The following is a 24,349-nucleotide window of genomic DNA, read 5'->3' on the forward strand; positions in this document are numbered from 1 at the left end:
TGAACTTTGCAAATACTATGTGCTGGACAAACTTATTTTATATGGAATCCTTCTGTTTTTCTGTGAAGTTTAATAATATTGTAAATACATTAATATGCTACTCTTTTTTGGATTTTCAATTTTGAATTACTTAAAAAACATTATTTAATCTGTTAAAGGGACATTAAACCCAATTTTTTTATTTCATGATTCAGATAGATAATTCAATTTTAAGTAACTTTCTATTTTACTCCTTTTATTGCATTTTCTTCGTTCTGTTGGTATCTATATTTGAAAAAGCAGGAATGTAAAGCTTAGGAGTTGGCCCATTTTTGGTTCAGAACCTGGGTAGCACTTGCTGATTGATGGCTAGATGTACATATCTGCTTTTTCACTAAAGATAGCAAGAGAAAGAAAAAATATATAATAGGAGTAAATTAAAAAGTTGCTTAAAATGGCATTCTCTATCTGAATCATGAAAGAAAAAAATTGGGTTTTGTGTATTTTTATTTAATATGTTTCCTCAGTGAAATGTTTAATCATATCATATATTGGGGCATATTTATATATAAACTTGCTATTTTAATAAATAATATAACAATGTGAAGTAAATATATGTAAATGTTAAAATAATGGTACAATCTGAGGTCTAAACTAGGTTTAAGCTATTTCAAATTTGTAAACAAGAGTTTCTACAACACAGTGTCTAATCATCTCTAAAAATGTTGATGTATTCCTGGATGAGCAGAACTTCAAAAATATGCATTCTAAACATCATCAATTAAGCATGTTTAATTTTTAAAAAAACTTTTTTTTTTGTCATATAATATTTTTGTGAATAATTGTATTAGATAGTGTATATATGAGTGTTACACTTTATTTTAATGTATTTATGTTGGGTTTAATTCAACTTTTTATTTAGCCCTAACCCTTTACACAAGGTTAACCCAACGAGCGCATATTTAGATATTTATATATTGCACGTGCTAACGTTAGTGCGCCACTTGTAATTTAGCTCTCTATTGGTAGGCAGTGAATATATACATACACTGTATATATTTTAGCTGTTTTTACTAAAGAAAAGTGATTTAACCAAACTGTGTCATAATTTCTTTCCTACTTTAATCATGAACATTTCTTTGTGTTCAAGCAGGAATGGCACTTGATGTTTAAAGGCTGTGACACACTGCAAGCGGAGCGGTGCGCAGCGTGTAGATGCAGCTGTGCTCGCTCTGTGTGTCTTGCCTTTTCATCTCTGAGCACTCTGCTGCGTCAGGTCGCGTAGCTGAGTGCTCAGAGATTTAAGGCTGTGACACACTGCAAGCGATGCGGCGCGAGGCAAAGCAGCTGCTTTGCTCCGCGTCGCATCGCTTCTGAAGTTCAAATATTTCATCTCTGAGCGCTTAGCTACGCGACCTGACGCAGCAGAGTGCTCAGAGATGAAAAGGCAGGACACACTGAGCGCGCACAGCTGCATCTACACGCTGCGCACCGCTCCGCTTGCAGTTTGTCACAGCCTTAAATATCTGAACTTCAGAAGCGATGCGACGCGGAGCGAAGCAGCTGCTTTGACTCGCGTCGCTCCGCTTGCAGTGTGTCACAGCCTTAAAGCCCGTGACACACTGCAAGCGATGCGGCGCGAGGCGAAGCAGCTGCTTCGCTCCGCGTCGCATCGCTTCTGAAGTTCAAATATTTCATCTCTGAGCGCTCAGCTACGCGTCCTGACGCAGCAGAGTGCTCAGAGATGAAAAGGCAGGACACACTGAGCGCACACAGCTGCATGTACACGCTGCGCGTCGCTCTGCTTGTAGTGTGTCACAGCCTTAACACAGGGAATTCCTGAGACAATGTTAACCTAGATCTGACAAAAGCTGCTAATATATTATTATTATTGTGTGTTATACTGTAATGAATAAGCTATGTTAGAAACTATGATTTGTCTCACTTTATCTCCTTATGTGACATACACGTAATTTTTTTTTTTTAACTTATTGGAATACCTTCCTATTCAATTCATTACTTCAATTTGTTAAATAATTGCTGTTATAAAAATATGTTCTATTACTTTCATAACTTCTCATGCCATTATTATTTGTTTATTATCATTGTTACGTCCTGTGTTTCATAATACTGAACCAATTCCTACCAGCCAGCTTGTATCACAACAAAAGGTTAAAATCGGATTACAGGCAGTCCCCGGGTTACAGACATCCGACTTAAGTACAACTCATACTTACAAACAGAGAAAATAGAGCTTTATTGCCAATCCTTCTTTACAGGATAAACCAAAATACTCAAAATCCAATTGTCACAAGGACAGAAAGTGGTGTGAAATATTCTGAACAGGGGCACAGATAGCAAAACAAACTTTTCCCTATGCTTTCCAAAACTAAAAAATGTTTGGCTAGAGTTTCACCTAAATAAAGTGCCTGTTCCAACTTACATACAAATTCAACTTAAGAACAAACCTACAGAACCTATCTTGTTCGTAACCTGGGGACTACCTGTACTTTGAAAATGAAAATAACAGAAAAGCATATTTAATGCAATGCTTGTCTGTAGGAGAGACCCTTACTGGCTGATAAGCAAAATCTTCCAAAGCCTTCTATGGGCAACAAAATGTTTTTATTCCCTCTTTATCAATAAATAACTGTCTATTTTAGCTAAAACCAAATTTCAAAATGCATTTTTGCAGTCCTTTTTTAAACACTTTTTAAGACATAATTCAATTTGTTTTTATTTCATTTAAAATAATATTAATCTGAAAACTGTATTGATCATGATGTATGATATCAAAAGTAGTAATAGTATACAATACTAATGGTTATACAATAAACATACTTAAGTCAGATAGAACTGTACAAAACAACCTAGAAGCAATATCACAAAGAATACAGAATCTGAACCAGGGACATGATTATACCAAGGATTATTAACAAAAATATAAGAATTAAGTGTAATTTTTTTCCCAAATCTGAATCTTTAAATTACCAATATTACATTTTTTGCTTTTATTTATTTTTTTGTATTTTTGTTTCCATACACTGACAATTGTTGTTAATAGAATGTGCTTTAAAAATTCTGATCAGAATAAAAGTTGTTTATTATAATTAAAATATTTAAAATAATACTAATAATCTAGAATTGTACACACTTTTCTTTACCTGGGCTTGCCCCATTTGGCCAGATGTGGTAACTAACTCTTCCAGTTTTGCTTATAATCTTAGCTGAGAGCTTGTAAGCAAGTGCTGGACTTTCTCTATTTGTTGTGTGTGTATATTTATATATTGTATATAATATACAGTATATCTCAAGAATCGTTTACTGAGAGCTGTCTCTGTATCTTGGATGGCCTATTGGCCTGATGTTATTGTGGATTCATGGGCAATTGCTACCCAACCCGCTGGCCTAGTCTACCCTCGATAATGATTCAAATTAGCATTTCATATTTATATCTTGTTTAATATTATATCTGTTATTATTTTACACCACACTTACTTTTAAATTGATTTGAAAATAAAAAAGATTTGTTTATATATTCCTTTATTTGAGTATTTGTACAAATTCCAACAAAGAGTGAAAGTCATAATACATTAATCAAAAGTACAATGCAGTGATACATTATATATTGGAGATAGTGGAACATGCAGCTTGTGGTATGACATTTCAGAAACCTCTATTTTATGTATACTGTTATCCTATGATATGAGTGGTTATGAAACTGACCACTTATGGGTCATCTGGTAATGTTTGATATCTCTCACTTGATAACCACTAGATGGTCACTTTTGGACCTTGGAATGACATATTATATTATAAAATAGTGTATGATATAGTGTTAAATATCCTATATTATAAAAGGCCAGGTATGTTTGTCCGATGTAGTCATGCGCAGTAGAGACTACAGCATGAGACAAACATACCTGACCTTAACCCCTTAACGAGCAACGCCGATGCGCAGTAAAGACTGTATGACAAGCGCGAGGACGTTGCTGGTAGTTAAGCCCTGGGCCTCTCTCTGCTGTGATCTCGCTAAAAGTAGCGAGATTGCACTATTTCTGCATGCCCCACGAGTGTGGGAGGGTTAGGAGGGAGGCAGGTGGGCGGCCCATTGCTGGAGACGGGCGGGACCTCTGCACTGCAGAAAAAAAAGTTACATAGGGATAGAGATAGATGGATAGAGAGATAGAGGGATAGGAATAGATGGATAGAGGGATAGAGCTAGAGGGATAGATGGATAGAGATATAGGGATAGAGGTAGAGGGATAGAGATAGAGGGATAAAGATAGAGGGATAGAGATAGAAATTTAGAGGGATAGATGGATAGAGGAATAAATGGATAGAGGGATAGATGGATAGAGGGTTAGATGGATAGAGGGATAGATGGATATGGATAGGGATAGAGATAGAGCAATAGGGATACAGGGATAGATGGATAGAGGGATAGAGATAGAGGTATAGATGAATAGGGATAGAGGAAGATAGATTGGGATAGAGGGATAGGAATAGAGGGGTAGGGATAGAGGGATAGATGTATAGAGGGATAGATGGATAGGGATAGAGCGATAGGGATACATGGATAGAGGGATAGGGATAGATGGATAGAGATAGAGGGATAGATGGATAGGGATATATGGATAGAGGGATAAGGATAGATGGATAGAGAGATAAAGCTAGAGGGCTAGAGATAGAGGGAGAAAGATATGCCTCCTAAGATATATATTTCTTTACTTACACATTTTGGCCCATGTACACAGACTTTAACACTAGTATAGTAATAAATGAAAAACATAGGATTTATGAGGTTCATCTGTGTACCTGGAGGAGCAAGCAGTATGACAATGTAAACATAGTTTAGTTTAAACTTAATAGTGTTAAATATCCTATATTATAAAAGTTCAGCTATGTTGGTCTGATGCAGTCATTCGAAGTAGAGACTACAGCACGAGACAAACATATCTGGCCTTAACCCCTCAACGATCATTAAGCCCTGGGCCTCTTTCTGCTGTGATCTCGCTATAAGTAGATCCCTATCCCTCTGTGTCCCTCTCTGCATCGGGCAGCAGTGGTGCCAATCGTTGGTGGCGTGGGAGGGTAAGGAGGGAGGCCGGTGGGCGGCCCATCGCTGGAGGGGGCAGGAGGGAACGGGACCGCTGCACTGCAAAAATCTAAAATGTTGACATAGGGATAGAGATAGAGGTATAGGTGGATAGAGGGATAGAGATTGAAGAATAGGGTTAGAGGGATAGGAATAGAGTGATAGGTATAGATGGATAGAGGGATAAAGATAGTGGGATAGATGAATAGGGATAGATGAATAGAGATAGGTGGATAGAGGGATAGTGATAAAGGGAAAGGGATAGAGAAATAGAGATAGAGGGATAGGGATAGAGAAATAGAAATATAGGGATAGAGGGATGGCATCTGTAACTGTAGCCATAGTCAAAACCAAAGGAATAAGCAGACAATACACAGAACAGAGGTGATTTGGATCAAATTCCAATGTTTCTTGCTTAATATCCAACCTACTTAAAGGGACAATCTAGTCAAAAATTAACTTTCATGATTCTGATAGAGCATGCAATTTTAAACAACTTTCCAATTCACTTTTATCATCAAATTTGCTTTGTTCTCTTGGTATTCTTAGTTAAAAGCTAAACCTAGGTAGGCTCATATGCTAATTTCTAATTCCTTGAAGGCTGCCTCTTATTTTAATGCATTTGACAGTATTTCACAGCTAGAGGGCATTAGTTCATGTGTGCAATATAGATAACATTATACTCATGCCTGTGAAGTTACTTATGAGAGGGCACTGACTGGCTAAAATGCAAGTCCGCCAAATAAGGGGGCAGTCTGCAGTCTGCAGTCTGCAGGGGCCTAAATACAAGGTAGTCAAAGAGGTAATACGTATATTAATATAACTGTGTTGGTTATGCAAAACTGGAGAATGGTTAATAAAAGTAGTATCTATCTTTTTAACCAATAAAAATTCAGGAGTAGACTGTCCCTTTAAAATTCTTTTGGATTCCAGTAATGATTTTTCCCCACAGAAATTGAACTCATTAATCAGTGGTTGTAGGATATATCAATCATTCTGATGTATGTAGGTCTGTGGTTACAAGCTTATATTGTAAAACTGTGCTTTGGCCAAGACATGCTACAATACCATGCTGTTACAAACAGGAAAACTGCTTTCACCAGTATCAGGTGAATGTATTGATGTTTAATATATATAAGCTGGAATCAATGGCTGTGTAGCACCACTTGCCAAAATACCCTTACTAGGGTCCTCCAAAGTTTCTACATGCACTAATATAGCAAGGGATATGGGTAAAAGAGTGGTATGACCTCAACTGAACTCACTAAAAAGTTTAATCAAAAACCTTAGTACAAATCTGATCATATTATCCCAAATACAAACAAAAACGTTTCAAATCAAATAGCATATTCACAACAGTAAAAACAAAATCAGGGTTCAACTATAAAAACAGATTCTTAAAAACTTTAAACTGTAACAAGCCATAAAGACAAATCCAGAACAAATATTCATAAGTCAGGAATCAAATATGAAACCTGATTTCAGAGCAGCACAATAACTTATGGTATCGAGTTAAAAAACTCAGAATAAAAACCCAATTAACAAGCTCAAACACAAACTTCATACACAAGCAGCCACACACTGTACACAGAAAAATTATGTAGACTACTACAAATTAAGGCCTACTCCTCCTAAAAGGCACAGTTGAACCTAAAAAAACAAATCTCGAAAGACTTCTTAAAAGCCTAGCATGCCTTAATACAAAAAGCAATCTTGCAAAAGATGATATATGACGGTAAGGGTGCAGATTACAGAAGTTCATAATCATTGCAGGAATGTGCATGCAGACTTTGCAAATCCAGTTGAAGACTGTGTGAGTTCTACTTCCAGTCCTTGCTGTGGTTATTAGTTTGTACAGTAAAGTTCTGCACAACACAAGTTGCAGGAGATTCTTGCCCCATACAAACAGCGTTTCTCAATGAACCTTTACCCATTATTCAGCTCTTTAGCGTCTTCAAAGTTATCAGCTATGAACTGTGGCTAAGACTTCTCTCCATTAGGAATTATCCCAATCAGCTCACAGTTAGCCTATATATGTGCAAAGTCATGTTTAGGTGTTTTACCTGTACATTGCTGAAAACTTTGCTGTTATGTGTAGACTTGCTACTAGGTTTAAATGTATTTTCTAGACTGTCGTCACTTTTTTTATTCCCTTTTTATGGTCTAAAGCTCATATTTTTATTTTCTGTACAAGATTAAGGCCCCCATTCATCAAACCTTCAACATGTTGAAGTTCCACAATGTAAATACATCCATCTTCTTAATAGCCCATTGACAATCAAACGGCTAGATTGGATCAACCAATATAATGCAAGGTAGTTTCTATTGGCTGATCCAATCAGCCAATCGGATTGAACTTCAATCTGATTGGCTGATTAAATCAACCAATCAGATTTTTCCTACCTTAATTCCGATTGGCTGATAGAATCCTATCAGCCAATCGGAATTCGAGGGACGCCATCTTGGATGACGTCATTTAAAGGACCAGCCATTCATCGGGTAGTTGTCGGCCTAGAAGGATGTTCTGCGCCGGAGGTCTTCAAGATGGAGCCGTTCCTCGTCAGATGGATGAAGATAGAAGATGCCACTTGGATGAAGATGTCTGCCGGTCCGGATGTCCTCTTCTGCCCGGATAGGATGAAGACTTTTGCCGGTCCGGATGTCCTCTTCTGCCCCATCGGATGACCACTGGTGCCCGGCTGGGTGAAGACGGCTCAAGATAGGGTGATCTTCAATGGGGTAGTGTTAGTTTTTTTTAAGGGGGGATCGGGTGGGTTTTAGAGTAGGGGTGTGTGGGTGATGGGTTGTAATGTTAGGGGGGGTATTGTATTTCTTTTTTTTACAGGTAAAAGAGCTGATTACTTTGGGGCAATGCCCGCAAAAAGCCCTTTTAAGGTCTGTAAAAGAGTTGATTACTTTGGGGCAATGCCCCGCAAAAGGCCCTTTTAAGGGCTATTTGTAATTTAGTGAAGGGTAGGAAATTTTATTATTTTGGGGGGCTTTTTTATTTTATTAGGGGGATTAGATTTGGTGTAATTAGTTTAAAATATTGTAATTTCTATTTCTGTAATTTTCTATTTTCTGTAATTTAGTGTTTGTTTTTTTGTAATTTAGTTTATTTAATTTAATTGTATTTAATTGTAGGTAGTTTAGGTAATTAATTTAATTTAATTATAGAGTAGTGTTAGGTGTAATTGTAACTTAGGTTAGGGTTTATTTTACAGGTACTTTTGTATTTATTTTAGTTAGGTAGTTATTAAATAGTTAAAAACTATTTAATAACTATTGTGCCTAGTTAAAATAAATACAAAGTTGCCTGTAAAATAAAAATAAATCCTAAAATAGCTACAATGTAACTATTAGTTATATTGTAGCTATATTAGGGTTTATTTTATAGGTAAGTATTTATTTTTAAATAGAAATAATTTATTTAATTATAGTAATTTTATTTAGATTTATTAAAAATAGATTTAAGTTAGGGGGGTGTTAGGGTTAGGGTTAGACTTAGGTTTAGGGGTTAATACATTTAATATAGTAGCGGCGACGTTGGGGACGGCAGATTAGGAGTTATAATTGTAGGTAGTGGCGGCGATGTTAGGTACGGCAGATTAGGGGTTAATAACAAATTTATAGTGTTTGTGAGGCGGGAGTGCAGCGGTTTAGGGGTTAATACATTTATTATAGTGGCGGCGATGTCCAGTCGGCAGATTAGGGGTTAATAATTGTAGTTAGGTGGCGGAGACGTTAAGGGCGGCAGATTAGGGGTTAATAAATATAATGTAGGTGTCGGCGATGTTAGGGGCAGCAGATTAGGGGTTCATAGGTATAATGTAGGTGGCAGCGATGTCTGGTCGGCAGATTAGGGGTTAAATAATTTTATTATAGTGTTTGCGATGTGGGGTGGCCTCGGTTAGGGGTTAATAGGTAGTTTATGGGTGTTAGTGTACTTTTTAGCACTTTAGTTAAGAGCTTTATGTTCCGGCGTTAGCCCATAAAACTCTTAACTACTGATTTTTATATGCGGTAGGAGTCTTGGAGGTAGAGGCTGTACCGCTCACTTCTTCCAAGACTTGTAATACCAGCGTTAGACAATTCCCATTAAAAAGATAGTATACGCAATTGACGTAAGGGGATTTGCGGTATGGAAAAGTCACAGAAGAAAAGTGAGCGGTACACCTGTACCTGCCAAACTTGTAATACCAGCGGGCGTTAAAAAGCAGGGTTAGGAAGGACCCCTTAACGCTGCTTTTTAAGGCTAATGCCAAACTCGTAATCTAGTCGATTGTTAACAAAAAAATGCTGAAATAATTGCATTTATTTTAATTCTATGATCAGTGAACAGTTAATAAATTAGATGCTAATCTTGATGTGAACATGCTCATTTATCTTGCTGACTTAATCCTGTGACAATGCTAGACACCAACTGAAAAGAACCAGTGGTCATAAAGTGCAATACAGACAACAGTTTTAATATACCAGAGATGGCCTGTGCTCTTATAGCTGTATAGACCCCAACTCATCTTGTATTTTAATATACAGGGCAATTTGAAATCTTTGTATAATCATTCCATTAGAGACCCAGGTCGCTTCTAGAGGGGAGAACCCTTGGTAGCCTTCTGTGTATTCTCTGTCAGGCCCTCATATTAAAAAAACTCGCCAGCATGGAGAGAAAAAGAAACAAAAATATTGTTCTAATATAAAAATTTGTTTTTCTAACATTTTTTAGGAACCTCTCCATACTGAAGAGATGTCTTAGATAATCTCACCTGAGTGGAAAGCTTTTGAATATCAGGCCCTTATGTTGTTTCTTTGCTAGAGTTCTTAACAGTGCCCCTGACATCATTTCAGGGGCATGAAGATAAAGTGTAATGCTAATTTCCAAAGATTCCAAAATGAGTTAAGCTATGCTGGTGAATGTGCAGAGTATTCAAATATACAAAGTAATGCATACAAACTTGGTGGGGTAATTGTAAGAATATGAGATACAAAGTGGACAATATTCAAGCAAACAAACTTGTAGAAGGGCAAGAGTCCTCTAGTCCTTTATATGACACACAAGATGAAATTATGAGATTCGAGGCATCGGTTGGCCCTTCTTTCATTTGATCATATCCTCTGTTTTTAAAGAAACAGTCAAGTCCAAAAAAAACTTTCATGTTTCAAATAGGGCATGTAATTTTTTTTTTTTTAACTTTTTATTTATAACCAAGCAATGCATACAGCAGGAAAAAAAGAACATATCTTGCGCCGTGCAGGGCCCATAAAGACAAGAAAGAAATAACATAAAATCAAAAGCAAAAGATTTATCAGTGTTATTAACATTTCACCAAATTAAGTTGTATATTCTGCTGGGTTCTTTTATTTTATTTTTTTCTCCTTACAAAACAATTTCCTCGATCGTCATGACCTTCATGACGTCACATACAAAAAAAAAAAAAAAAAAAGGAAATACCTAACTAAATAAATTGTGTCCATTGACATCATATATTGCACATCTTAATAATCTCTACTGACTTGTGTCAGGATCAGACTAGAGTCCCACACATATATCTAACAATTTTGAGGTTGTATGCAGGGTATCTTTTGTGTGTACTCTTGGGTTTTCCCTAGTCGTTCTGTTGTCACAATTCGATCCTTTTCTCTAGATCTAAGTATTGATCAAGACAACAGTCAAGGTCCAGACCAAGAATAAGACAAAAGCAGCTGCTGAATAAGAGCAGGCCACAGCACTACACCACGTAACACCTAACAATACTACATTGCTGAAGGAAGAAAAAAAAAAAAAAAAAAGGAAGAAAGGAAAAGCTGAGCACCTTCAAGGAAAAAGGAAGAAGACCAAGGAAATATTCGTTATTCACTATTCACTATCCCCCCCCCCCCATTACCAGATGCCAAGAAGGACTATTTTCTGAATTTTTAAATGGGATAATCAAATAATCAATTTCCCTTTCATGGAATGTTTTTATGAAAGCTGCCCCATTTATTAAAGAAATTCCTTTATATCCGATTCCTTGTCAATATTCGTAACTTTTTGTTCTAGTACACACTGTTATTTTAGATAATTTTTTACTTTAGTAATAGTCGGTAAATGTTCGCATTTTTCCATTTTTTGCAAATCAAATATCTAGAAGTTAGGATAGAGAGAATTACTAATTTTTCATTGATCTGATAGCTACTTTCTATGTTTAAACATAATATGATTTGATATAATGATAGGGTAAGTGTTTCGGTTTTCAGAACAGTTTTAAGCCAGTATTCTAGCTTGTTCCAAAACCTTTCTGATTTTGAGGGCAGTGCCAAAACATATGTATCAGATCTGCCGTGGGGTAAGAGCATTTTAGGGCATTTCTTGAATTGTTGATTATGCACTCTGAGGCCTTTCTCCGGGGTGAAATAGGCCCTATGGAGGAGCCTAAGATGCGACTCTCGCCAGGTAGCTGATAAAGTGGTTGATGCCACTTTATTAATTGATAACTGTAAGAGTTTTTATTTGATATTACTTTGAGGTATAAAGGAAGTCCATGCCGCTGCCATTTTGTCCAGAATAGGGGCATCTTTGCTAACACTAAGTATGTGGTAACATGGGGCAGTAGACATATAACCATTCTTAGTCAGAGTTAACCAGTTTTCCAAGTTTACCTAGTGCCCAAGACCAACCTGCCTTTTTTGGTTAGTTCAGCAATGAAATGTCTTATTTGCAGGTATGCGAAGAAATCTTTATTGAGAAGATTAAATTTGTTCTTCAACTCTTCAAAGGTCTTAATACATTTTCTATCACTATCTATCAGATATGATACCCTGTTGAGGCCGTTGTTATGCATCGGTTAAAAACCGTAGAGTTTATACCGGCTGAAATTGCGGAGTTTCCTATAAAGGGAAGATAGTTTGAGACAGTGCTGGTTATTGCCAGGACTTTGGTTATTTTCCACCATGCCTTGATGGGGGTTATATATAGTTTTGAGTCAATTAATCTTTGCTGGAGCTTCTTTGGTGGGCAGTGAATCATGGCTAGTGGAAGATATGGTTCACATATATTAACCCTTAAGGTCGCTGGCCTTTTTTTGGGACGTAATTGTTTATAGCGCGGTCTTGCCACCAAGCGTTGAGACTGCTCTATTCCACAAAGCTGCGGAGGGGAAGGCATTAATAGCGTGTTCTTGCTAGACTTGTGTTATTATGTCCTGAAAAAAACCCTTAATGACCAGTGACATATAGGGTACATTGTGGTCATTAAGGGGTTAAGTTCCAGTTCATTGTTCAGAATATAGTTCTTAGTAAAGATCCAGTCCATTACTATACGTGCTAAGAAGCTACAATTGTAAAATCTAATATTTGGGACTGCTAGACCTCCATAGTCTCTTGATGCAGTGAGTTTTGCAAAAGATATCTTAGATCTTTTCCCTTGCCATATAAATTGCCTAAGTGAGGTATTGACGGAGCGGATAATCTTTCTTTAACAAATATTAGTGGGACGTTCTGCAGAATATAAAGAAGCTTAGGAAGAAGAATAATTTTGAATAGTTCTGATCGACCCGAGATAGAAAGTGGTAAATGCTGCCAATTTTTTAGTTTCTCCTTAATACTATTTAGTATAGGAGATATATTAAATTTATATAGGTCTCTTAGATCCGTTGGTATATAAATGCCAAGATACTTAAAGGATTCAGAGACCACGCTGAATGGAGTATTTAAGATAGAACTATTGTTTCTTCTCAACCAGAGAATATCGGACTTTGATTTATTCACTTTGTATCTTGAAAAAGAGCCAAATTGATCGGTTATTTGAAGAAGTCTTGGTATATTAAGTTTTGTATTGGATAGATAAATTAGAAGATCATCCGCATAGAGTCCAACTTTTATCTCATAGTTCCGAATTTTTATGCCTTAGAGAGATTCCCTTATCATGATTGCTAGGGGCTCAATAGCTATGTCAAAGAGAAGCGGAGAGAGAGGGCAGCCCTGGCGTGTCCCTCTGTCTATTAAGATCGGAGAAGAGATGGTATCATTTATTATCAATCGCGTATGGGATTGTTTGTGTAGATTTTCTAGAAAGTTGGGAAGGTTTCCTTTGATCCCAAATTTTGTTAAAGATGTTATTATATGATTGAAAATTACCGAATCAAACGCTTTTTCTGCGTCAATTGATAAGATGGCTAGATCTGGGGTGCCCTCTCTCTCTGCCTCGGCAGAGGGAGGATTCTGAATATAATCCAGCGTGACAAGAAGTTCTCTAATCTTTGCTGCGGAGTATCGTTTATTAACGGCTAGATTTAGAGTTTTGTCGGTAATGACCCGCGTAGCTAACGCTGGCTTTTTTCTGGCCGCACCTCTAAAATAACTCTGGTATTGAGAGTCCACAGAATGGCTGCGTTAGGCTCCAAAAAAGGAGCGTAGAGCATTTTTAACGCAACTTCAACTCTCGATACCAGAGTTGCTTACGGATGCGGCCAGCCTCAAAAACGTGCTTGTGCACGATTCCCCCATAGAAAACAATGGGGCTGTTTGAGCTGAAAAAAAACACCTGCAAAAAAGCCGCGTTCAGCTCCTAACGCAGCCCCATTGTTTGCTATGGGGATACACTTCCTACGTCTGCACCTAACACCCTAACATGTACCCCGAGTCTAAACACCCCTAACCTTACACTTATTAACCCCTAATCTGCCGGCCCCGCTATCGCTGACCCCTGTATATTATTTTTAACCCCTAATCTGCCGCTCCGTAAACCGCCGCTACTTACATTATCCCTATGTACCCCTAATCTGCTGCCCCTAACACCGCCGACCCCTATATTATATTTATTAACCCCTAATCTGCCCCCCACAACGTCGCCTCCACCTGCCTACACTTATTAACCCCTAATCTGCTGAGCAGACCGCACCGCTATTATTATAAAGTTATTAATCCCTAATCCGCCTCACTAACCCTATAATAAATAGTATTAACCCCTAATCTGCCCTCCCTAACATTGCCGAAACCTAACTTAAATTATTAACCCCTAATCTGCCGACCGGAGCTCACCGCTATTCTAATAAATGTATTAACCCCTAAAGCTAAGTCTAACCCTAACACTAACACCCCCCTAAATTAAATATAATTTTAATCTAACGAAATTAATTAACTCTTATTAAATAAATTATTCCTATTTAAAGCTAAATACTTACCTGTAAAATAAACCCTAATATAGCTACAATATAAATTATAATTACATTGTAGCTATTTTAGGATTAATATTTATTTTACAGGCAACTTTGTAATTATTTTAACCAGATACAATAGCTATTAAATAGTTAAGAACTATTTAATAGCTAAAATAGTTAAAATAATTATAAAATTACCTGTAAAATAAATCCTAACCTAAGTTACAAATAAACCTAACACTATACTATCATTAAATGAATTAAATAAAATACCTACAATTACCTACAATTAAACCTAACACTACACTATCAATAAATTAATTAAATACAATATCTACAAATAACTACAATGAAATAAACTAACTAAAGTACAAAAAATAAAAAAAGATCTAAGTTACAAAAAATAAAAAAATATTTACAAACATAAGAAAAATATTACAACAATTTTAAAATAATTACACCTACTCTAAGCCCCCTAATAAAATAACAAAGCCCCCCAAAATAACAAAATGCCCTACCCTATTCTAAATTACTAAAGTTCAAAGCTCTTTTACCTTACCAGCCCTGAACAGGGCCCTTTGCGGGGCATGCCCCAAGAAGTTCAGCTCTTTTGCCTGTAAAAAAAACATACAATACCCCCCCCAACATTACAACCCACCACCCACATACCCCTAATCTAACCCAAACCCCCCTTAAATAAACCTAACACTAAGCCCCTGAAGATCTTCCTACCTTATCTTCACCATACCAGGTTCACCGATCCGTTCTGAAGAGCTCCTCCGATGTCCTGATCCAAGCCCAAGCGGGGGGCTGAAGAGGTCCATGATCTGGCTGAAGTCTTCATCCAAGCGGGAGCTGAAGAGGTCCATGATCCGGATGAAGTCTTCATCCAAGCGGGAGCTGAAGAGGTCCATGATCCGGATGAAGTCTTCTATCAACGGCATCTTCAATCTTCTTTCTTCGGGAGCCATCATCTTCCATCTGACGCGGAACATCCTCTTCTCCCGACGCCTACTAGCCGAATGACGGTTCCTTTAAATGACGTCATCCAAGATGGAGTCCCTCGAATTCTGATTGGCTGATAGGATTCTATCAGCCAATCAGAATTAAGGTAGGAAAATTCTGATTGGCTGATGGAATCAGCCAATCAGAATAAGGTTCAATCCGATTGGCTGATTCGATCAGCCAATCAGATTGAGCTCGCATTCTATTGGCTGTTCCGATCAGCCAATAGAATGCGAGCTCAATCTGATTGGCTGATCGGATCAGCCAATCGGATTGAACTTGATTCTGATTGGCTGATTCCATCAGCCAATCAGAATTTTCCTACCTTAATTCCGATTGGCTGATAAAATCCTATCAGCCAATCGGAATTTGAGGGACGCCATCTTGGATGATGTCCCTTAAAGGAACCGTCATTCTTCAGTTGGACGTCGCCGGATGAAGATGGGTCCGCGGTGGAGGTCTTCAGGACGGAGCCGGTCCTCATCGGATGAAGATAGAAGATGCCGCTTGGAAGAAGATGGTTGCCGATCCGGATCTACTCTTCTTCCCGGATAGGATGAAGACTTTGGAGCCTCTTCTGGACTTCTTCAGCCGTCGGATGATGGATGTCTAGCCCCCGCTTGGGCTTAGATGAAGATATCGGAGCCTGGAACGGACGGTCATACCTGGCATGGTGAAGACAAGGTAGGAAGATCTTCAGGGGCTTAGTGTTAGGTTTATTTAAGGGGGTTTGGGTTAGATTAGGGGTATGTGGGTGGTGGGTTGTAATGTTGGGGGGGGGGTATTGTATGTTTTTTTTTACAGGCAAAAGAGCTAAACTTCTTGGGGCATGCCCCGCAAAGGGCCCTGTTCAAGGCTGGTAAGGTAAAAGAGCTTTGAACTTTAGTAATTTAGAATAGGGTAGGGCATTTTTTTTATTTTGGGGGGCTTTGTTATTTTATTAGGGGGCTTAGAGTAGGTGTAATTAGTTTAAAATTGTTGTAATATTTTTTTTAGGTTTGTAAATATTTTTTTATTTTTTGTAACTTAGTTCTTTTTATTTTTTGTACTTTAGTTAGTTTATTTCATTGTAGTTATTTGTAGATAGAAATTATATATTTAATTAATTTATTGATAGTGTAGTGTTAGGTTTAATTGTAGGTAAAAAGTATTAAGAGGGATATTGTGATATTAGAGTAATACCACCAATCCCCTATAGGAGGCGCTAATGACTCAGGGCAGAAAATAGTACTGAAATACAATCAAAAAACCCCTTTGGTGATACCAAAAATGTAAAAAAACCTATAAAACAATATATAGAAAATAAATGGTAAAATCTGTAAAATGTAAAATATAAAACATAAAATATAATGATAGAATAAAAAATATATATATGAGAATACAGACGTATCAATAGGTGAAATGGGAAAGATCCCAACTGAAGTCCAAATAAGTCCAAATAAATGGAAGTAGAAATAGAAGGCAGCTCTCGGTCTTCACCCAAACGATGGTGTATCTTCAAAAAGAGGTTTCACTGCAAGGAAAACAGAAACAGAGGCGCCACATGTGTAGATCAATCAAAACAGACAATATCCAAGTTAGATGAGATACAGGATACTCACAAACGTGAAGGCACTCTCTTGTGCCTGTAGGAGCGGGCTGGTATTTAAACAGCAAACCAGCTAGCTGTACCAAGGGATCCCCGTCAGGATATCCTCGCAACAGTAATCCTTCACTAGATTGATTCCAGCAAAAAGGAAAAAATGTTCAGAGGGGAGGAAGGCTAAACAGCCTTATGGTTACTGGCAAGGGATTCACGCTGACATTTGCATCTGAAAATAATAAGTAGAATCAGGAGTGATCGCTAATAATATTACAGATTCTCCCCAAGAGTCTGTGGCACGGGGAGAAGCACAATACTGGTTTCAGGGATTAGAGAAGCTGTAGTTTGTCAGGTTACAGTGAAAAGACCTTTCTTTTCACTGTAACCTGACAAACTACAGCTTCTCTAATCCCTGAAACCAGTATTGTGCTTCTCCCCGTGCCACAGACTCTTGGGGAGAATCTGTAATATTATTAGCGATCACTCCTGATTCTACTTATTATTTTCAGATGCAAATGTCAGCGTGAATCCCTTGCCAGTAACCATAAGGCTGTTTAGCCTTCCTCCCCTCTGAACATTTTTTCCTTTTTGCTGGAATCAATCTAGTGAAGGATTACTGTTGCGAGGATATCCTGACGGGGATCCCTTGGTACAGCTAGCTGGTTTGCTGTTTAAATACCAGCCCGCTCCTACAGGCACAAGAGAGTGCCTTCACGTTTGTGAGTATCCTGTATCTCATCTAACTTGGATATTGTCTGTTTTGATTGATCTACACATGTGGCGCCTCTGTTTCTGTTTTCCTTGCAGTGAAACCTCTTTTAATTGTAGGTAATTGTAGGTATTTTATTTAATTAATTTAATGATAGTATAGTGTTAGGTTTAATTGTAACTTAGGTTAGGATTTATTTTACAGGTAATTTTGTTATTATTTTAACTAGGTAACTATTAAATAGTGCTTAACTATTTAATAGCTATTGTACCTGGTTAAAATAATTACAAAGTTGCCTATAAAATAAATATTAATCCTAAAATAGCTACAATGTAATTATTCGTTATATTGTAGCTATATTAGGGTTTATTTTACAGGTAAGTATTTAGCTTTGAATAGGAATAAGTTATTTAATAAGAGATAATTTATTTTGTTAGAATAAAATTATATTTAACTTAGGGGGGTGTTAGGGTTAGGGTTAGAATTAGCTTTAGGGGTTAATAAATTTAATATAGTAGCGGTGTGGTCCGCTCGGCAGATTAGGGGTTAATAAGTGTAGGCAGGTGGAGGCGACGTTGAGGGGGGCAGATTAGGGGTTAATAAAAATAATATAGGGGTCGGCGGTGTTAGGGGCAGCAGATTAGGGGAACATAAAGATAACTTAAGTAGCGGCGCTTTGCGGTCGGCAGATTAGGGGTTAATTATTGTAGGTAGCTGGCGGCGACGTTGTGGGGGGCAGATTAGGGGTTAATAAATATGATACAGGGGTCGGCGGTGTTAGGGGCAGCAGATTAGGGGTACATAAGTATAACGTAGGTGGCGGTCGGCAGATTAGGGGTTAAAAAAATTTAATCGAGTGTCGGCGATGTGGGGGGACCTCGTTTTAGGGGTACATAGGTAGTTTATGGGTGTTGGTGTACTTTAGGGCACAGTAGTTAAGAGCTTTATGAACCGGCGTTAGCCCAAAAAGCTCTTAACTCCTGTTTTTTTTCTGCGGCTGGAGTTTGGTCGTTAGATTTCTAACGCTCACTTCAGACACGACTCTAAATACCGGCGTTAGAAAGATCCCATTGAAAAGTTAGGATACGCAATTGACGTAAGGGGATCTGTGGTACGGAAAAGTCGCGGCTGAAAAGTGAGCGTTAGACCCTTTTTTGAATGACTCCAAATACCGGCGGTAGCCCAAAACCAGCGTTAGGAGCCTCTAACGCTGGTTTTCACGGCTACCGCCAAACTCTAAATCTAGGCCTAAGAAAGCCGGCTTGGTCCATATGAATTATTTTCGCTAGGATAGTTTGCAACCTATTTGCTAAGATAGTGGTCATAATTTTGTAGTCCAAATTTAACAGAGCAATTGGTCTGTATGATTCTTTTTGCAATGGATCCTTCCCTCCTTTTAAGATCAGAGTCGTAAGTGAAGAGGAAAAGGAGGGTAGGACCGATTTACCATTGACATAAATTTCGTTGTAAAGATTACTCAAATAGGGTGTTATTTCAGCTGATAACATTTTGTAGAATTTGTTTGGAAATCCATCCGGACCTGCTGCTTTATTGAGGGAAAGATTAGAGATTACTTTTTCTATCTCTTCTTTTAAGATAGGAGAGTTAAGACTGGCTATCTCTTCAGCTGAAACTGACGGGTAGGTGATTCTGCTCCAAAACTCTGCTGCTTGCGCAGCATCGTACCCTCTACACGTGTATATATCTTGGAAGTATTCTGAGAATATATCCAATATTTCTTCCGGTTTCGTTATCTGTATCCCATTGTGGGACAGTCTTTCTATCATTGGTATTTTTCCTTCATTTTTAACTAATTTGGCCAGCATTTTTCCAGATTTGTTGCCTAATCTGTATAGTTTGGCTTGGAGCCTGAGTTCTCTATGGGTTTCTTGGGTCATTAAGAGAGTGTCTCTAATACTTTTGGCGCGAATATATTTCGCCCAATTTAGGGGAGTTTTTTAGAGTAGAAAGTGATTATAAGAGTTAACCAGAAGATTGCTCGTTTCTCTCTCTCTTAGCTTTGCCTTTTTGGATAGAGTGGCGGTATAAGTGCTAACTTCTCCTCTGAGCACTGCCTTTGCAGTCTCCCAGAATATATCTGGGCGCTGTATATAATCATTGTTAAAATTGAGATATTCGGTAAACTTGGCTCTTATCCATTTTTTAAATTTTAAATCTGTAGTTAGATGATAAGGAAAAAAGAATCGTGACATTTTACGCTTAGACTGATCAGAATATAGTTCGAGGGAAATAGGTCCGTGGTCGGATAGGAGAATTGGCATTATTTCTGCTTTTACTTTTGTTGTGGCTAGGCATTCATCAATTAAGAATAGGTCAATCCTGGAGAGAGTTTTATGAGCTTTTGAGAGGCAGGTGTAATCTTGGGCATCAGGGTTCTGGACTCTCCAGATATCACGTAGTGCTAAGTTATGCTTAATTTTATTGAATATTTTGGAGTCTAAATTATCTTTTTTCTGCTTTAATTGCTTGGCATTATTTCTAAGTCTGTCTAAGGGGCATTGTGGTGCCATGTTAAAATCAAGTGTCCTTCACTAACTAATAAAAGTTTTGACTGGATTTAGTTCCAAAACTCTGGGTCAGAAATGTTTGGTCCATATATGTTACAGAGTGTATAAATTGTCTGAGCGACCTTCAGTTTTACCAAAATATATCTCCCCCCAGAGTCAGCCTCAGAGTGCAGGATCCCCACTCCAGATTTTTTCCCAATCAGTATAGCCATGCCTCTCTTTTTCCCAACACTTGGTGCTGCAATAACTTCTTTAACCCATTGTGCTTTCAGTTTTAAGGATTCCTCTAAATTTAGGTGGGTTTCTTGTAAGAAACTGATATCAGCTTGGGCCTTCCGCAGATGGGCGAGAATCGCCTTTCGTTTAATAGGAGTTGAGATACTGCCCACATTCCATGATACTATTTTTAATTTATTTATCCCTTGTGTCATTTACATGGGGGGGGGGAGATAGAGAGAGAACCGAGAACAACAGAAGGAAAGAGAAAGAGAGAGGAAAAAAAAGAACAAAGAACAAATTTATACATATACTAGACAGAGCCACCCTATCCCAAGGGGGTTCCCTAGTCACAAGGCCTAACTTCTCATTATACAGTAAGGTCATTTCTTAATGAGATTGTGGATTTAAAGTCTTAAAGAAATTTTCAGCCAATTGGGCGTCCTCAAATAGATGTATTGTATCATTAACTACAACTCTAAGCTTAGAGGGGTAAATTATAGTGGCACGATGGCCGTTCTGTATGAGCTTGGTACATATCGAGGCCAGTTCTTTTCTCTTCGAGGCTGTGTATGCCGAGAAGTCTTGAAAAATTAAAATCCTAGTATTTTCTATGAGAATTGGCTGATTTTTTCGAAAATATTGCAATATCATATTCTTATCCTGAAAGTTAAGTAGTCTTGCAATCACCGGTCTAGGGCGGTTGCCGTTTTTGTTACCTAAGCGGGGAGTGCCCAAACTATGGGCTCTCTCCACCAGAATCGGGTGATAGGTTGGAGGAATTTTAAGAGCCTTTGTGAGTGTATATGATATGAAACAGCATAAGTCATCATATTGTTTATCTTCTGGAAGACCTATTATTTGAATATTATTTCTTCTAGAGCGATTTTCCAAATCCTCCAACCTGTCATAGATTTTTTGAATATTATTACTTGACATTTCTAGTTTAGAGCTGTACCCTGTCGTTAGATCTTCTAGATCTGACACTCGCTGTTCCACTTCCTGCAGCCTATTAGAGAATTGTCTGATCTCTTGGGTTTATGAAGAGATGTCTTGTTTAATCTCTGTCCTAAGAGCATCAAATTTGGGTGTAAGAGCTTCTGTAATACTTATACTTGTGGGTTAGAGGGTTCAGGCAAGACTACTGTGTGGGCTGAGGTTGATTGTGACTCAGTGATAGAATCCTGAGTATTTTTAGATTTCCTGTCCCTGTGTCTAGTTGCCATGTTTGGAGAGGGTGTCTTGGATGTAATAGAGAGAAATTTATCTATAAGCCACGTGTCTATTTGTGATAGTGAAGAGGAGGGCGTTTATAAAAAAACGCTTGCGGGGGGAGTGAGGGGGGAAAAGAGGGGTAAAAAAAAAACAAAAAACCCAAAGGGAATTAGATAGACGTGATATTCCCGATTGAGCTAATCCAGAAAAGTGAGATAGTGTGAGGACGTGATGGTGCGGGGGAGAGTGAAAGAGAGTTACGTTTTGAGGAGTGATATTTGTGATCAGTGATATAGGGGAAGTGAAGTGATCTGCGTTTGAGATGGCCTAAGGTGGCTAGTGTAAGATTCTAACAAGGTATAAATCTGTTCTAATTACAAATGTAAATATTCAATTGTTAGCACAGGTGTATTTAAAGTGTTTGTGGCTTTGGCAGAAGCTCAGTTATATGGAATCAGTAACAGTTTAAATAATGAGATTCTGAGAGATGCTCAGCCTTTAATGTTATAAAAACAACAGGCTTTTGCCTATTTAACTAATGCACTGGTGAGGAGATTTATGTAAAAAATCTCTTCCTCTCTTCCTCATGGAGTAGAAGGTATCTAATCTATTGGGCAATGGCAGTGGGAGTTAATCCCTCTAGATAGTTTGCCTTAGAAAGTCAGCAGTGGGTTATTTTAACAAGTACTTTAGACCGGGAAAAAGACTCAAAGGAATATTTACTGCTCCTAAGAAATAAGCAAAAAAGGTAGTTGTCCCTTTCTATATTCAAGAACGAGAAAATGTTAGGGCAAAGACAATCTAACCGTAGGTTTTCAATTTTAGTGACCCATCGGTAAGATAGAAAACATTAATCAAGATATAAATTTAGATAGAGTCAGTTCAGTTGCAAATCACAAGATTTTGTGATTTGCAAACAGAGATATGTTGAGTAGTGATATTGAGTAGATTACCAGAGAAGATAATATTTATTCATTCTCTTATTATCACCCAAAGCTAGAATCAGTTATGGAAAGCAGAACGTTTTAAGAAATATATTCACAGCATACACAGCATATAGAGTTAGGTAAGGAAACAATATATCACTGTCTCAGGGTGTCACATTAATCTTAAGCAGGTACCGTTAATCATATAATTTTATATGCGCCTGTGTCCCTATATGGCGATAGTGCGCTAGTACTGCTCCACTAGTCAAATAACGTTTCATGTACCTGTATGGCGTTATTGTGCTGATTACATAAATTTGTGCACAGCTATAGCCTCCTTTTAATACTAATAAGGCAGTACTATCGCAACAATCTTACAATTCTAAATATATCTATAGCCCCATATAGTAACAATATAACAGTGCGGACCAGAACAGACAGGACACAATGTTTCTTTTTTTTTTTCTATAAATACATAGCAAATAATGAGGTATTTAGCTCAATTAAGTCCAAGCAGAAGGGAGAAAGAAAAAAACAAAAAAAAACAAAAAAGACATAGAAAGACAAAAAGTAAAGAACAGCAAAAAAAAAAGAACAGCAAAAAACAAACAAACAAAAAAAAAAAAAACAAGTGAAACTTTTACTCCAGGAGATAAGATTTTCAGAACTGTGTTCATAGAAGTATTTTAATCAAACTGTAATGAATAAAAGTTTTGATGAATAAGGTAAAGTTAAGAATTTAAAACATTCACCTCCTGATATTTTATTGTTGTTTTGTTGTTTTTAGTCTTTAGTCTTTCTCTCCTCCCCGTGATTTCTCCCTCCTCACATTTATCCCTCTTTTCCTTGAAAAGCCAAATGTTAACTTCTTAATTGTTCTCCCTTCTTCTTTTATGTCCCTCTATCTTTGTAACAAAGTTGCAGGCACCAAATAAGTCAGAGTGCGACTTCTAGAGTGTAGTCCCTAGTGTGGTATTATCAAATAGGTTACAAGGGTATTCCTATTAGAAGTTCTATGTTGGGCAAGGAAGAGGTATCGGCATAGCACTTTCAGCTGGGGGTACAATAGGAAGCTTTTTAGTTCAAAGTTAACCCCTCTCTTCCAGCAACCACAAAGAATTTGAACAAAAAAGTCCTGGCGGGCTCACCTTACTCTTACCGCTTTCCACTCAGCACCGGGAGATATGAGCTGAGGCTTCTAGGCTTCTAGGAGCAGGCGTCCATGTGATACAGCTAATCTCCACTTATCTTCTACCTCCGCAATGTGGATCCAGCACAGCAATCGCGGCCCCTCCTCCTCTCTCGCAGCACCGATGGGAGAGGAGTGGAGGATGCCAGCAACAGGAGCCGGAGAAGCACAGAAGAAGCGAGCCGCAAGAAGACCTCCAGCGGAGCACCAGCTCAGCGCTCACCCCCTCCCTCGCAGCACCCGTGGGAGAGGGGGGAGCCCACAGCAGAGGAATGAGTCTGGCTCGTCAGCAGCAGTGAGGTAAGACGCCGGTAGGTCAGCAGGCGGTGGATCACTGTACCACAATGTCGTCCTCACCAGGGAGAAAACGACCAGTATAAATGCGGCAAAGTGGAGGTGAGCCCTGAAGCCGGTAGGGTGAGTTCTGTGGGGGGGGGAGGAGGGAGAGCAGAGACAGGAGATCTTTAGTTAGGTAATGAATAAAGTTTTAACACCTTGCAAGTAAGGGTTGCAGGGGGGAATTGAAAAAATCCACAATAAGATACAAGGGGAGCCAGCCCGGAGGGGTTTTTGAAACAATATACAGTACAGGTTCTCTGTAAATAACAGGCGGGCTGGTCAAATGGCAATATCAGCTCCAGTAGGGCTTGTGAGGATGACAGTGCAATGGAAAGGCACTGCTAGGTTCCCAGGGCGATATTACTGACTGCCCCTGTAGCAACCCCTATTCGTGGGGTAAGGCGCGAAGAAGTTACCACCAACAGC

Source organism: Bombina bombina, chromosome 3, assembly GCF_027579735.1.
Source record: "Bombina bombina isolate aBomBom1 chromosome 3, aBomBom1.pri, whole genome shotgun sequence".
In the NCBI taxonomy this organism is placed as follows: Eukaryota; Metazoa; Chordata; class Amphibia; order Anura; family Bombinatoridae; genus Bombina; species Bombina bombina.